This window comes from Triticum dicoccoides, chromosome 7A, assembly GCF_002162155.2.
Source record: "Triticum dicoccoides isolate Atlit2015 ecotype Zavitan chromosome 7A, WEW_v2.0, whole genome shotgun sequence".
Classification (NCBI taxonomy): domain Eukaryota; kingdom Viridiplantae; phylum Streptophyta; class Magnoliopsida; order Poales; family Poaceae; genus Triticum; species Triticum dicoccoides.
In genome coordinates, this window is record NC_041392.1 from 676,104,317 (window position 1) to 676,109,438 (window position 5,122).

The window sequence follows — 5,122 nt, forward strand, 5'->3', positions numbered from 1 at the left end:
GCCTCTCCTTTTTGGTGTGTACCAGAAAAGCGGTTTGCAACTTACTAAACCATATTCCTTGCGGAAAACATGTGGTAGTACAGGGAAGGAAATGAGAGGAACTGGACCGATACGATTTGACACTGAAGTCACATAGTCTGGCATAAGACTGGCATGCTACAACACTGCCATCTCACCCATCCTCATGCCAACACATGGCCATTCATACTCACATCCATCCACTTATGGATCATCGAACTCACTTACCTCATTATCGCATAAAATAACGTTCATCGATATGCTTCTCAACATGCCATAAAACTAACTAAATGCAAAACATGCCAAGACACTCATCATATCAAAAAGCATGCTTGCCTGGTTCAGAGTAGTCGGAGCCTAGCTCGGTGAAGTTCGCGGCTCCGTCACCTCCTTCGGTATCTACGGTATAAAGAAAATACGTGCGCTGTCGTAAATACCAAGGGGTGCACAAAAAGTATACCAAATATTTTTCAAATAAATCTGATAAAAAACTAGACAAAATTTTAAAGAGAACAGAAAAAGAATCAATCAAAAATACTTTTCTGTTTAAAAGTTATAAGGGTTTTTGCCCAGGGACTCATCTGTAATGAAACAGAAAGTTTCCAGGGGCTAGCTTATAAAAACAGAAAACGCTTCGGCAGAAACTACGCCAGCCCAAAGGGAAAACGCATTTTGCCCGAAGGCGCTTCCAGAAAACGTTTCAATAGAGAGAGCAGAGAGGCTGACAGTGGGGTCCCACTCGTCAGGTTTAAACTTCAAAAAGGGGGGAACGAAGCTCGTCGGCGCCCGAGAGCCGCGGTGGTCGCCGGCGGCGATCCACGGCGAGGCAGGGGGATCGGAGGGTACCTCCGTGCTCAGGGCGCCATTCCGCGTCGGTTGGTGGTGGTGGTGGTCGCCGGAGAGTACCACGTCGACGGCGAGCTTTGCTCCGGCGGACGGCGGCTCGGGTGGTCGAGGGACTCGTCGGAGAGGGCTGCAGAGGTCAAATTGAAGAGGGGGTTAGGCTCCTGGTAGCTAGAGAGGGTAACGGACGGGGTTTGGGCGCCGTAGATGGCCTCACCGGAGCGAATCGTGGTGGATGCCGAGGCGGATCGAGGCGGCCGGAGTTGGGGGAGGAGACCTCCTCGAGGACCTCCTAGTGGCCTGGCGTGGCGTTGGTGAGGAGTGGTGATGCTGCGTGCACGAGGGTGAGCTCGGGGGCCCTTTTTATAGGCGGCCCGAGGCGGTTGCCGTGAACGGGGATCTCCGGCGAGTGATTACGGCGGTGCCGGGGATGTGCAGTGGGATTAGGGGCTTGGGCATCGTCGTTGAGGTCCACCAGTCCCATTTAGGAGCTAAACGGGCTGGGATTTGGTGTTATGTGCGAGCTCGACAGAACAGGGGTGGCGCGGCCCGTCGGCGGCAGGGAGCACGTTCCGTGCTTGCCGGGCCACGGCGACGGTGCCACGGGCGTGCGCTGGCACGGCAGGGACACGCGGAGAGCCAGGGGGCTTTGGGCGGCGCTGAACGGCGTTCTGCCGTGGTGTGCCTTCTGTCGGCCGCCACGGGAGGTCCCGACGCCGTAGAAGACACCGGCGAGGGCGGGCCAGCGTGCCACCGATGCCAGGAAGGCTCCACACACGCGTGTGAAGCTCCGGACAAGAGGGAGGGGCTACGAGCATCGAGCCAAGTGCACTGTCTACGCGTGATAGAAACTGACGGACGAAAACGACACTGAAACTGAATTTTCTGAATTTTGAACAGCAGCAGTGCATGCAAGGTGTTTGACAGAATGAATTTGGCCTCTGGTGATTTTTCCTTGAGCTGATTTTTGGTGGAGTGGCTTCTCATTGCTCAAGTAGGCTGCCTGAATTTTGGTGGAATTTTTGGAGGAGTGTAGATATGAATTTCATCAAATTTGGCAAATCTGGTCCAAACTTGCAGAGACTGAATTTTGAAAAATTTGAAAAGAGGAGGAGTGGATCAAGATGGTTCTGAGTTGTGGGTACAAAGGACTAACCAGGAGAGTTGGTTTGAGGTCAAAACTCAAATGCAAAAGGGTACTAGCTTTGAAAATCACTCCGGCTCCAAATAATTTTCAGAATTGATTTGAGAGGAAAAATAATTAGAATAAAATCCAAAACTTGCTTGGATTAGTTGGGACAGAGAACTTAGGTTGATCACAAGGAGTAGTGGAGGTTTTGGAGGGGTTTTATCACATGGGAAAAAATGCAAAGTCATGGGTGGTTCTCAAGATATGAAAATCCCAAGTTTTTCATAGAGTTCTTTTTAAAAGAAAAAGGTTAAACTCAAAAAATGAATTTGAGAGGGAACCAACAGAGAAGAAGTTTCAAAAGATCAAACACTAAAGTTTGAAAAAAATAAAATCCTTGCCAAAGCAAAGGAAGTTTTTAAGAGGAAGGTTTTCTGAAAGAAAAATAAATGGCCTCTTTTCAAAGAAAACCACAAGGTTTTTGATAAAAACCAAATTAAAATTTTGGAGTGTCACAGATGATGATGATGATGGAAGTTGCATGGCAATATATCTCGGAATGGCTATGGAAATGCCATGATAGATAGGTATGGTGGCTGTTTTGAGGAAGATATAGAGAGGTTTATGTGTGAAAGAGCGTATCATATCACGGGGTTTGGATGCACCGGCGAAGTTTGCACCAACTCTCAATGTGAGAAAGGGCAATGCACGGTACCGAAGAGGCTAGCAAATGGCGGAAAGGTAAAAGTGCGTATAATCCATGGACTCAACATTAGTCAAAAGAACTCATATACTTATTGCAAAAATTTAGAAGTCATCAAAAATCAAGTACTACCCGCATGCTCCTAGGGGGATAGATTGGTAGGAAAAGACCATCGCTCGTCCCCGACCGCCACTCATAAGGATGCACAAGCCAGGTACACTTCATGCTTCAAATTTGTTACACAACTTTAACCATACGTGCATGCTACGGGACTTGCTAACTTCAACACAAGTATTTCTCAAATTCACAACTACTCAACTAGCACGACTATGATATTATCACCTCCATATCTCAAAACAATTATCAAGCATCAAACTTATCTTAGTATTCAACCCACTAAAAAGAAAGTTTCACATATCTTGAATACCAAGTATATTAACATTAAGAAAATTACCATGCTATTAACGACTCTCAAAATAATCTAAGTGAAGCATGAGAGATCAAGTTTCTTTGAAAAAACCCACCACCGTGCTCTAAAAGATCTAAGTGAAGCACTAGAGCAAAAATTATCACGCTCAAAAAGATATAAGTGAAGCACATAGAGTAAACTATCAAGCTCAAAAGATATAAGTGAAGCACATAGAGTATTGTAACAAGTTTCAATTCATACATGGCTCTCTCAAAAGGTGTGTACATCAAGGATGATTGTGGTAGACTAACAAGCAAAGACACAAATAATACAAGACGCTCCCAGCAAAACACATATCATGTGGTGAAAAAAATATAGCTCCAAGTAAATTACCGATGGAAGTGGACAAAAGAGGGGATGCCTTCCGGGGCATCCCCAAGCTTTGAATTTTTGGTGTCCTTGGATTATATTGGGGGTGCCATGGGCATCCCCAAGCTTAGGCTCTTGCCACTCCTTGTTCCATAATCCATCAAAAGAATTCACCCAAAACTTGAAAACTTCACAACACAAAACTCAATAGAAATCTCGTGAGCTCCGTTAGAGAAAGAAAACAAAAGACTACTTTAAGGTACTGTAGTGAACTTGTTCTTTATTTGTATTGGTGTTAAGCCTACTGTATTCCAACTTCTCTATGGTTTATAAACTATTTTACTAGCCATAGATTCATCAAAATAAGCAAACAACACACGCAAAACAGAATCTGTCAAAAACAGAACAGTCTGTAGTAATCTGTTACTAAAGCAAACTTCTGGAACCCAAAAAATTCTACCAAAATTAGACGACCTGGGCAATTTGTTTATTGATCAGCAGCTATTGGAATCACTATTTTATCACGTTCTGGTGATTTTTGACAATTCGGGCACTGAGCGCAAAGATTCTGGAAATTACAGCAAGATCAAATAACTATCTTCCAAGAAGATCTAATAGGTTTAACTTGGCACAAACACTAATTAAAAGATAAAACCACATCTAAAAAGAATCTAGATGGATTATTTATTCCTAAACTGAACCAAAAACAAAAAACACAAAATAAAATTGGGTTGCCTCCCAACAAGCGCTATCGTTTAACGCCCCTAGCTAGGCATGATGATTTCAATGATGCTCACATAAAAGATAAGAATTGTAACATAAAGAGAGCATCATGAATAATATGACTAGAACATTTAAGTCTAACCCACTTCCTATGCATTGGTATTTTGTGATAAAACAACTTGTGGGGACAAGAATCAACTTGCATAGGAAGGTAAAACAAGCATAACTGCAAAATTTTAAGCACATAGAGAGGAAACTTGATATTATTGCAATTCCTACAAGCATATGTTCCTCCCTCATAATAATTTTCAGTAGCATCATGAATGAATTCAACAATATAACCAGCACCTAAAGCATTCTTTTCATGATCTACAAGCATAGAAAATTTATTACTCTCCACATAGGCAAAATTCTTCTCATTCGGAATAGTGGGAGTATCATAGGAAAGTCGAATACTATAAATTGTTTCCATATTAAAAGAGTAATGTTCAGAGAAGGGGTAATCATAATCTTGACAAGTTTTATAAATATAATCATCACTACTTTTTATAGCATAAGTTTCATCACAATAATCATCATAAGTAGCAACTTTGTTCTCATCATAATCACTTTGCATATCAAAACATGGAAGGCTAAAAATATCATCATTATTAAACATAGAATCCCCAAGCTTGGGACAGACATTAATTGCAATAAATATATTCTCAAATATGTCATCCTCATCAAACATAGCTTCCCCAAGCTTGGGCCTTTTCGTATCATAAGCATAATCACTCTCATCATTAATAGCATGGATAGCACCAATAGTATAGCAATTATTATATTCTTCCAAGCATGTGCCAAAAAGATTTTCAAGATCATAAGAAGTATCATTATCTTCCCAATCATAATCATCACAACAAGCAATAGGCATAACAAGATCATCATC